We start from the raw sequence: 11255 nt of genomic DNA, 5'->3' as shown, positions 1-11255 counted from the left end.
ATTCCCTGTGTCCCGGTGTCCCAGTCTGTAATTTCTCTTTGAGTGTCCCGGTCGTCATTTTAGTTATACCTCATGATTCTAATGATTCCCCTTGAGCTTTGTTGATGGTGATTGCTAATCGAACATTCCCTGTGTCCCCGTCGTCATTTATATCCCCCTGTTTCCCCCGGTGTCCCCGTTGTAGTTGTGTCCCTGTGTCCCGGTCGTCATTTATATTCCCTGTGTCCCGGTCGTCATTTGTATCCCGGTGTACCGGTCTGTATATACATTCGTTTTTTAGTTTTGTTTTTCTCCTTTATTTTTTTCCTTTTTTTTTCTTTTTTAGTTTATTTAGATTTTTAGATTTTTTAGTTTTTTTATTAGTTTTTAGTTTTTTCTCTTTTTAGTTTTTTTGTAGTTTTTACCTTCTTTTTAGTTTTGTTAATTTTTTTTTTACTTATGTCCTGGTCGTCATTTATACTCCCTGTGTCCCGGTGCTTTGTTGATTGCTAATCGAACATTCCTTTTGTCCTGGTCGCTTTCTCTTTGAGTGTCGTCATTTATTTTTTTCTTTTTTAGTTCTTTTAGTTTTTACCTTTTTTAGTTTTTTTTAGTTTTTTAGATGAAAATTTTTTTTAGTTTTTTCCTTTTTTTTCTTTTTAGTTTTTTATTGGTTTTTTCCTTTATGTTAGCTTATTTTTCAGTTTTTTCCTTTTTTTTTAGTTTTTTTTTATTTTTTATTTTTTTTAGTTTTTTACCTTTTTTTAGTTTTTTTAGTTTTTTTAGTTTTTTTAGTTTTTTAGCTTTTTTACTTTTTTTATTAGTTTTTAGTTTTTTTGTAGTTTTTGCCTTTTTTTTAGTTTTTTCAGTTTTTTTTTTAGTTTTTTATTGGTTTTTACCTTTATTTTAGCTTATTTTTCAGTTTTTTCCTTTTTTTTAGTTTTTTTTAGTTTTTAGTTTTTTTAATTTTTTACCTTTTTTTAGTTTTTTTAGTTTTTTAGCTATTTTATTTTTTTTATGTTTTTAGTTTTTTTTGTAGTTTTTGCCTTTTTTTTAGTTTTTTTAGTTTTTTAGCTTTTTTATAAGTTTTTAGTTTTTTTTGTAGTTTTTGCCTTTTTTTAGTTTTTTTAGTTTTTTAGCTTTTTTATTTTTTTTATTAGTTTTTAGTTTTTTTTTCTTTTTAGTTTTTTTGTCCCGGTCGTCATTTATATCCCCCTGTTTCCCCCGGTGTCCCCGTTGTAGTTGTGTCCCTGTGTCCCGGTCGTCATTTATATTCCCTGTGTCCCGGTCGTCATTTGTATCCCGGTGTACCGGTCTGTATATACATTCGTTTTTTAGTTTTGTTTTTCTCCTTTATTTTTTTCCTTTTTTTTTCTTTTTTAGTTTATTTAGATTTTTAGATTTTTTAGTTTTTTTATTAGTTTTTAGTTTTTTTTTCTTTTTAGTTTTTTTGTAGTTTTTACCTTCTTTTTAGTTTTGTTAATTTTTTTTTTACTTATGTCCTGGTCGTCATTTATACTCCCTGTGTCCCGGTGCTTTGTTGATTGCTAATCGAACATTCCTTTTGTCCTGGTCGCTTTCTCTTTGAGTGTCGTCATTTATTTTTTTCTTTTTTAGTTCTTTTAGTTTTTACCTTTTTTAGTTTTTTTTAGTTTTTTAGATGAAAATTTTTTTTAGTTTTTTCCTTTTTTTTCTTTTTAGTTTTTTATTGGTTTTTTCCTTTATGTTAGCTTATTTTTCAGTTTTTTCCTTTTTTTTTTAGTTTTTTTTATTTTTTATTTTTTTTAGTTTTTTACCTTTTTTTAGTTTTTTTAGTTTTTTTAGTTTTTTTAGTTTTTTAGCTTTTTTACTTTTTTTATTAGTTTTTAGTTTTTTTGTAGTTTTTGCCTTTTTTTTAGTTTTTTCAGTTTTTTTTTTAGTTTTTTATTGGTTTTTACCTTTATTTTAGCTTATTTTTCAGTTTTTTCCTTTTTTTTAGTTTTTTTTAGTTTTTAGTTTTTTTAGTTTTTTACCTTTTTTTAGTTTTTTTAGTTTTTTAGCTTTTTTATTTTTTTTATGTTTTTAGTTTTTTTTGTAGTTTTTGCCTTTTTTTTAGTTTTTTTAGTTTTTTAGCTTTTTTATAAGTTTTTAGTTTTTTTTGTAGTTTTTGCCTTTTTTTAGTTTTTTTAGTTTTTTAGCTTTTTTATTTTTTTTATTAGTTTTTAGTTTTTTTTGTAGTTTTTGCCTTTTTTTAGTTTTTTCAGTTTTGACGTCACCTGATCCAGTTTTTTCAGGTGACGTCACCTTATCCACGATCCACAGATCCACAGACAATTTATTTTTATATATATAGATAGTTTTTTTATTTACTTATGTCCTGGTCGTCATTTATACTCCCTGTGTCCCGGTGCTTTGTTGATTGCTAATCGAACATTCCTTTTGTCCTGGTCGCTTTCTCTTTGAGTGTCGTCATTTATTTTTTTTCTTTTTTAGTTCTTTTAGTTTTTACCTTTTTTAGTTTTTTTTAGTTTTTTAGATGAAAATTTTTTTAGTTTTTTCCTTTTTTTCTTTTTAGTTTTTTATTGGTTTTTACCTTTATTTTAGCTTATTTTTCAGTTTTTTCCTTTTTTTTAGTTTTTTTTTTATTTTTTATTTTTTTAGTTTTTTACCTTTTTTTTAATTTTTTTTAGTGTTTTTAGTTTTTTAGCTTTTTTACTTTTTTTATTAGTTTTTAGTTTTTTTTTGTAGTTTTTGCCTTTTTTTAGTTTTTTCAGTTTTTTTTTTAGTTTTTTATTAGTTTTTACCTTTATTTTAGCTTATTTTTCAGTTTTTTCCTTTTTTTTAGTTTTTTTTTAGTTTTTAGTTTTTTTAGTTTTTTACCTTTTTTTAGTTTTTTTAGTTTTTTTAGTTTTTTAGCTTTTTTATTTTTTTTATTAGTTTTTAGTTTTTTTTGTAGTTTTTGCCTTTTTTTAGTTTTTTTAGTTTTTTAGCTTTTTTATTAGTTTTTAGTTTTTTTTGTAGTTTTTGCCTTTTTTTAGTTTTTTTAGTTTTTTAGCTTTTTTATTTTTTTTTTATTAGTTTTTAGTTTTTTTTGTAGTTTTTGCCTTTTTTTAGTTTTTTCAGTTTTGACGTCACCTGATCCAGTTTTTTCAGGTGACGTCACCTGATCCATCCATCCACAGACAGACAGACAACTTATTTTTATATAGATAGATAGATAGATTTTTATATAGATAGATATATATATATATATATATATATATATATATATATATATATATATATATATATATATATATATATACATATATATATATATATATATATATATATATATATATATATATATATATATATATATATATATATATATATATATATATATATATATATATATATATATATATATATATATATATATATATATATATATATATATATATATATATATATATATATATATATATATATATATATATATATATATATATATATATATATATATATATATATATATATATATATATATATATATATATATATATATATATATATATATATATATATATATATATATATATATATATATATATATATATATATATATATATATATATATATATATATATATATATATATATATATATATATATATATATATATATATATATATATATATATATATATATATATATATATATATATATATATATATATATATATATATATATATATATATATATATATATATATATATCTATCTATCTATATTCACAGGTGGGACATAGGGACACAACTACATTTTTGTAGTTGATAAATAATAAATAAATAAATACATTATTGTTTTTAACTACGTAAAACTTGCGAATATACAACATTCTTTGCTGTCCCATTGTCTGTGCATATAAATAGATTGTCAGGTTTACCGACTCTTGAACATGCAACATATAATGGTCCATGGGAAAACAATCCGTATTCAGATCTATACCTCATGATTCTAATGATTGCCCTTGAGCTTTGTTGATGGTGATTGCTAATCGACCATTCCCTGTGTCGCCATCGTCATTTATATATCCCCCTGTGCCCCCGGCGTCCCCTTTGTAGTTTTGTCCCTGTGTCCCGGTCGTCATTTATATTCCCTGTGTCCCGGTCGTCATTTGTGTCCCGGTGTCCCAGTCTGTGATTTATCTTTGAGTGTCCCGGGCGTCATTTATATTCCTTGTGTCCCGGTGTCCCGGTCGTCATTTATATCCCCCTGTGCCCCCCGGCGTCCCCGTTGTAGTTGTGTCCCTGTGTCCCGGTCGTCATTTATATTCCCTGTGTCCCGGTCGTCATTTGTATCCCGGTGTCCCGGTCTGTATATACATTCGTTTTTTAGTTTTGTTTTTCTCCTTTATTTTTTTCCTTTTTTATTTTTTTTATTTTTTAGTTTATTTAGATTTTTAGATTTTTTAGTTTTTTTTATTAGTTTTTAGTTTTTTTTTCTTTTTAGTTTTTTTTTGTAGTTTTTACCTTCTTTTTTAGTTTTTTTAGTTTTTTTTTTACTTATGTCCTGGTCGTCATTTATACTCTCAGTGTCCCGGTCGTCATTTGTGTCCCGGTGCTTTGTTGATTGCTAATCGAACATTCCTTTTGTCCCGGTCGCTTTCTCTTTGAGTGGCGTCATTTATATTCCCTATGTGCCGGTGTCCCGGTCGTCATTTGTGTCCCGATGTCCCGGTCTGTAATTTCATCAGTTGAAAACATGACGTCAGTCGACACACAAACATGACGTCACCCGACAGACAGACCCACACACACACAGACAACTTATTTTTATATATATAGATTGTTCCGAGTTTTCATCCGTCACGATGTCTAAGATTAAAAAGGATAAAGTTCAACTGGATGCAAAGTCAACTTATGTTTTTAACGACGTAAAACTTGTGAATATACAACATTCTTCGCTGCCCCATTGTCTGTGCATATAAATATATTGTCAGGTTTACCGACTCTTGAACATGCAACATATAATTGTCCATGGGAAAAACAATCCATATTCAGATCTATACCTCATGATTCTAGTGATTGCCCTTGAGCTTTGTTGATGGTGATTGCTAATCGAACATTGCCTGTGTCTCCGTCGTCATTTATATATCCCCCCTGTGCCCCCGGCGTCACCGTTGTTGTGTCCCTGCGTCCCGGTCGTCATTTATATTCCCTGTGTCCCGGTCGTCATCCCGGTATACATTCGTTTTTGAATTGGTATATGATGAAATAAATTTTTAATTTTTTCCCTTTGTTTCTTTTTATTTTTTTTATTGGTTTTTACCTTTTTTTTAGGTTTTTTAGTTTTTTTTGAAGTTTTTATCTTTTTAGTTTTTTTATTTTTATTTATATTTTTTTAGTTTTCTTTTTCTCCTTTATTTTTCAGTTTTTTTCCTTTTTTTAGTTTTTTTTCTTTTTTAGTTCTTTTAGTTTTTACCTTTTTTAGTTTTTTTTACTTTTTTTAGTTTTTTTATTAGTTTTTAGTTTATTTTATGGTTTTTTCCTTTTTTTTTGTTTTTTACCTTTTTTTTACCTTTTTTTTTAGTTTTTTTAGTTTTTAAGCTTTTTTAGATTTTTTTAATTTTTTTTCTTTTTAGTTTTTTTTTGTAGTTTTTACCTTTAGATTTTTGCTTCTTTTATATTAATGCTAAAGCCAAAGTTCGAACCTGGAACCTCTTGAACCTAGAACCTGGAACATAACGCCTTATCAACTCGGCTACATCGGCTTGAATACATTCGTTTTTGAATTGGTATATGATGAAATAATTCAGACGTCATATTATATGATGAAAAAAAAATTTAGTTTTTTTTCCTTTTTTTCTTTTTAGTTTTTTTATTGGTTTTTACCTTTTTTTTTAGCTTTTTTAGGTTTTTTTCGTTTTTTCTTTTTAGTTTTTTTATGTAGTTTTTATCTTTTTTATTTTTTTTAATTTTTATTCATATTTTTTAGTTTTCTTTACATCTCTTTTATTTTTCAGTTTTTTCCTTTTTTTTAGTTTTTTCTTTTTTAGTTTTTAGATTTTTTGGTTTTTTTTTCCTTTTTTTAGTTTTTTGGTTTTTTAGCTTTTTTAGTTTTTTTTTATTAGTTTTTAGTTTTTTTTGTAGTTTTCGCCTTTTTTTTTAGTTTTTTTAGTTTTTTTTCTTTTTAGTTTTTTTTTTGTAGTTTTTACCTTTTTTAGTTTTTTTTCTTCTTTTGTATTAGTGTGAAATAATTCAGACGTCATATGCGGACAAACACGACGTCACTCGACAGACAGACATAACCCACAAACAACTTATTTTTATATTTTTTACCATTTTTTAGTTTTTTTAGTTTTTTAGTTTTTTTAGTTTTTTAGCTTTTTTAGTTTTTTTATTAGTTTTTAGTTTTTTTTGTAGTTTTTGCCTTTTTTTAGTTTTTTCAGTTTTTTTAGTTTTTAGTTTTTTACCTTTTTTTAGTTTTTTTTTTAGTTTTTTAGTTTTTTTAGTTTTTTTTCTTTTTAGTTTTTTTTTGTAGTTTTTGCCTTTTTTAGTTTTTTTCTTCTTTTGTATTAGTGTGAAATAATTCAGACGTCATATGCGGACAAACACGACGTCACTCGACAGACAGACAGACAGACATAACCCACAAACAACTTATTTTTATATATATCTATATATATAAAAATAAGTTGTCTGTGGATCTGTGGATCTGTGGATCAGGTGACGTCACCTGAAAAAACTGGATCAGGTGACAAAACTGAAAACTGAAAAAACTAAAAAAAGGCAAAAACTACAAAAAAAACTAAAAACTAATAAAAAAAATAAAAAAGCTAAAAAACTAAAAAAACTAAAAAAGGCAAAAACTACAAAAAAAACTAAAAACTAATAAAAAAGCTAAAAAACTAAAAAAAACTAAAAAAAGGCAAAAACTACAAAAAAAAACTAAAAACTAATAAAAAAAATAAAAAAGCTAAAAAACTAAAAAAAATAAAAAAACTAAAAAAAGGTAAAAAACTACTAAAAAAACTAAAAACTAAAAAAAACTAAAAAAAAAGGAAAAAACTGAAAAATAAGCTAAAATAAAGGTAAAAATCAATAAAAAACTAAAAAAAAACTGAAAAAACTAAAAAAAGGCAAAAACTACAAAAAAAACTAAAAACTAATAAAAAAAGTAAAAAAGCTAAAAAACTAAAAAAAAATAAAAAAACTAAAAAAAGGTAAAAAACTAAAAAAAATAAAAAATAAAAAAAACTAAAAAAAGGAAAAAACTGAAAAATAAGCTAAAATAAAGGTAAAAACCAATAAAAAACTAAAAAGAAAAAAAGGAAAAAACTAAAAAAAAAATTTCATCTAAAAAACTAAAAAAAACTAAAAAAGGTAAAAACTAAAAGAACTAAAAAAGAAAAAAATAAATGACGACACTCAAAGAGAAAGCGACCAGGACAAAAGGAATGTTCGATTAGCAATCAACAAAGCACCGGGACACAGGGAGTATAAATGACGACCAGGACATAAGTAAAAAAAAAACTAACAAAACTAAAAAGAAGGTAAAAACTACAAAAAAAAATAAAAAGAAAAAAACTAAAAAAAGGCAAAAACTACAAAAAAAACTAAAAACTAATAAAAAAGCCAAAAAACTAAAAAAACTAAAAAAAGGCAAAAACTACAAAAAAACTAAAAACTAATAAAAAAAATAAAAAAGCTAAAAAACTAAAAAAACTAAAAAAACTAAAAAAAGGTAAAAAACTAAAAAAACTAAAAACTAAAAAAAACTAAAAAAACTAAAAACTAAAAAAAACTAAAAAAAAAGGAAAAAACTGAAAAATAAGCTAAAATAAAGGTAAAAACCAATAAAAAACTAAAAAAAACTGAAAAAACTAAAAAAAGGCAAAAACTACAAAAAAACCTAAAAACTAATAAAAAAAGTAAAAAAGCTAAAAAACTAAAAAAACTAAAAAAACTAAAAAAAGGTAAAAAACTAAAAAAAAATAAAAAAAACTAAAAAAAAGGAAAAAACTGAAAAATAAGCTAAAATAAAGGTAAAAACCAATAAAAAACTAAAAAGAAAAAAGGAAAAAACTAAAAAAAATTTTCATCTAAAAAACTAAAAAAAACTAAAAAAGGTAAAAACTAAAAGAACTAAAAAAGAAAAAAATAAATGACGACACTCAAAGAGAAAGCGACCAGGACAAAAGGAATGTTCGATTAGCAATCAACAAAGCACCGGGACACAGGGAGTATAAATGACGACCAGGACATAAGTAAAAAAAAAACTAACAAAACTAAAAAGAAGGTAAAAACTACAAAAAAAAAGAAAAAAAAAACTAAAAACTAATAAAAAAACTAAAAAATCTAAAAATCTAAATAAACTAAAAAGAAAAAAAAAGGAAAAAAATAAAGGAGAAAAACAAAACTAAAAAACGAATGTATATACAGACCGGGACACCGGGATACAAATGACGACCGGGACACAGGGAATATAAATGACGACCGGGACACAGGGACACAACTACAACGGGGACACCGGGGGAAACAGGGGGATATAAATGACGACCGGGACACAGGGACAGGGAATGGTCGATTAGCAATCACCATCAACAAAGCTCAAGGGCAATCATTAGAATCATGAGGTATAGATCTGAATACAGATTGTTTTCCCATGGACCATTATATGTTGCATGTTCAAGAGTCGGTAAACCTGACAATCTATTTATATGCAAAGACAATGGGACAGCAAAGAATGTTGTATATTCGCAAGTTTTACGTAGTTAAAACCATATATATATATATATATATATATATATATATATATATATATATATATATATATATATATATATATATATATATATATATATATATATATATATATATATATATATATCTATCTATCTATCTATATTCACAGGTGGGACATAGGGACACAACTACAATGGCGCGTAACTATTATGGCGCGTAACGACTTACGCGCGTGGGGGGGCTTGGGGGGGGCGCGAAGCGCCCCCACCAACTAGGTGTTGGGGTGGCGCGAAGCGCCATCCCAACAGCTAGTAGATATATATATATATATATATACTAGCTGTTAGGGTGGCGCTTCGCGCCACCCCAACACCTAGTTGGTGTAGATATATATAGTAGTAGATATGTAGTAGATATATATATATATATATATATACTAGCTGTTGGGGTGGCGCTTCGCGCCACCCCAACACCTAGTTGGTGGGGCGCTTCGCGCCCCCTAGCCCCCCCCGCGCGCGTAAGTCGTTACGCGCCATATTAGTTACGCGCCATTGTAGTTGTGTCCCTGTGTCCCACCTGTGAATAGAGATAGATATAAATATATGTTTTTAACTACGTAAAACATGCGAATATACAACATTCTTCGCTGTCCCATTGTCTGTGCATATAAATAGATTGTCAGGTTTACTGACTCTTGAACATGCAACATATAATTGTCCATGGGAAAAACAATCCGTATTCAGATCTATACCTCATTATTCTAATGATGTGTCCCTGTGTCCCGGTCGTCATTTATATTCCCTGTGTTATAGTATAGCTAGTATATATATTTTCTTTTTAGTTTTTTTGTAGTTTTTACCTTTTTTAGTTTTTTTCTTCTTTTGTATTAATGCTAAAGCCAAGGTTCAAACCTGGAGCCTCTCGGACCTAGAACCTGAAACATAACGCTTTACCAACTCAGCTACTTCGGCGTGAATACATTCGTTTTGAGCAGCTTCCTCGGGTGTTGCCATTGTAGGTTCTTCAGTCATTTTACAATTAGAAATTTCTCTTTCAACGGTCTTCTTACAATTAAAAATTTGTCTTTGAACGATATTCTTAAATACCTGTGTCCTGGTCGTCATTTATATTGCCTGTGTCCCGGTCGTCATTTGTGTCCCGGTGTCCCAGTTTGTAATTTCTCTTTGAGTGTCCCGGTCGTCATTTAAATTCCCTGTGTCCCGGTGTCCCGGTCGTCATTTGTGTCCTGGTGTCCCGGTCTGTAATTTCTATTCGAACAATCCCTGTGTCCCGGTCGTCATTTATATATCCCGCCTGTGCTCCCGGCGTCCCCGTTGTAGTTATGTCCCTGTGTCCCGGTCGTCATTTATATTCCCTGTGTCCCGGTCGTGATTTGTGTCCGGGTGTCCCAGTCTGTAATTTCTCTTTGAGGTTCCCGGTCGTCACTTATATTCCCTCTGTCTCGGTCGTCATTTGTGTCCCGGTCTGTAATTTCTCTTTGAGTGTTTTTTCTTTTTAGTTTTTTTTTAGTTTTTTACCTTTTTTCTTTTTTCAGTTTTCTTTTTCTTCTTTATTTTTCAGCGTCACTATGAAGTACATATCGACGAACCTTTGTTTTTTTTAACTTAAATCTGGTAGGCATTGATGACCTTATCCAAGTCAAAATCCCAAACCCAATCATCATCGCTATCATTTTCAGTTTTGATATGTTTTGACTCTCGCTGTCCAGGTGGATTTTTATCTAACTGCGCGGTTTTGCGTTCTTTAGCCGCAAGCCTGTTTTCTTGCTGTTCTTGTGATTCCCCGGCACGCTTTCTTTTCTTACTTTCTCTATCAGCTGCAAGCCTGTTTTCTTGCCGTTCTTGTGATTCCTCGGAACGCTGTCTTTTCTTACTTTCTCTATCAGCAATAAGTTTTTTGGCATAAACTCTTTGAGCAGCTTCCTCGGCTGTTGCCATTGTAGGTTCTTCAGTCATTTTACAATTAAACATTTTTCCGTCAACAAATGTCTTAAATACCGTTAATGACGTCACCGTCATAGCAAAAATGACGACAACTAACTTCATGACGTCAGTCGACACAGAAACATGACGTTATCTGACAGACAGACACACAGACAGACAACTTATTTATATATATATATATATATATATATATATATATATATATATATATATATATATATATATATATATATATATATATATATATATATATATATATACAGACCGGGACACAAATGACGACCGGGACACCGGGACACAGGGAAATGACGACTGGGACAAAGAGAAATTACAAACTGGGATACCGAGACACAAATGACGACCGGGACACAGGGAATATAAATGACGACCGGGACACAGGGACACATCATTAGAATAATGAGATATAGATCTGAATACGGATTGTTTTTCCCATGGACAATTATATGTTGCATGTTCAAGAGTCAGTAAACCTGACAATCTATTTATATGCACAGACAATGGGACAGCGAAGAATGTTGTATATTCGCATGTTTTACGTAGTTAAAAACATATATATTCATATCTATCTCTATTCACAGGTGGGAC

General features: G+C 27.9%; 1 long non-coding RNA gene across 1 annotated transcript in view; it reads right to left on the bottom strand.

The window, feature by feature from the left end:
- Nucleotides 1–1446: 1446 nt before the first annotated feature.
- LOC136038128 (uncharacterized) overlaps nucleotides 1447–11255 on the bottom strand; it is a 13835-nt gene continuing 4026 nt past the window's right edge. The window contains exon 2 of the long non-coding RNA XR_010620133.1: nucleotides 1447–2467. This is a non-coding gene — a long non-coding RNA (uncharacterized LOC136038128). The remainder of the gene's footprint in view (nucleotides 2468–11255) is intronic.

Source organism: Artemia franciscana, chromosome 17 (genome assembly GCF_032884065.1).
Source record: "Artemia franciscana chromosome 17, ASM3288406v1, whole genome shotgun sequence".
Lineage (NCBI taxonomy): Eukaryota > Metazoa > Arthropoda > Branchiopoda > Anostraca > Artemiidae > Artemia > Artemia franciscana.
Note: the sequence above shows the minus strand (reverse complement) of the source record. Positions and strands in the feature narration are given on the sequence as shown.